This window comes from Penaeus monodon, chromosome 23 (genome assembly GCF_015228065.2).
Source record: "Penaeus monodon isolate SGIC_2016 chromosome 23, NSTDA_Pmon_1, whole genome shotgun sequence".
Taxonomy (NCBI): domain Eukaryota; kingdom Metazoa; phylum Arthropoda; class Malacostraca; order Decapoda; family Penaeidae; genus Penaeus; species Penaeus monodon.
In genome coordinates, this window is record NC_051408.1 from 21,539,259 (window position 1) to 21,539,561 (window position 303).

The following is a 303-nucleotide window of genomic DNA, read 5'->3' on the forward strand; positions in this document are numbered from 1 at the left end:
AAATTTTACTATCAAATATTATAATATAAATAAATATATATATTAAATTATATAATATTAAAATATATATAATTTAATACATTTTTAATTATACTTTTGAAAATGTATTTATTTTATTTTATATATAATTATTTATAATATAAGTATATTTATTATTTCATAATAGTTAATAATTTATAAATTTATATAAATATAAAAAATAGCTATCATATTTTATATGTAATCCCCACACCCCCATATAATTTTAAAAATTTTAAAAATTATATATAATTTAAAAAAAAATTATAATATATTAATATATAA

At 7.6% G+C, this 303-nt stretch overlaps 1 pseudogene; it reads left to right on the forward strand.

Annotated features, from left to right (window-relative positions):
* Window positions 1-303, forward strand: part of LOC119588183 — a 15,365-nt pseudogene that overhangs the window by 8,149 nt on the left and 6,913 nt on the right.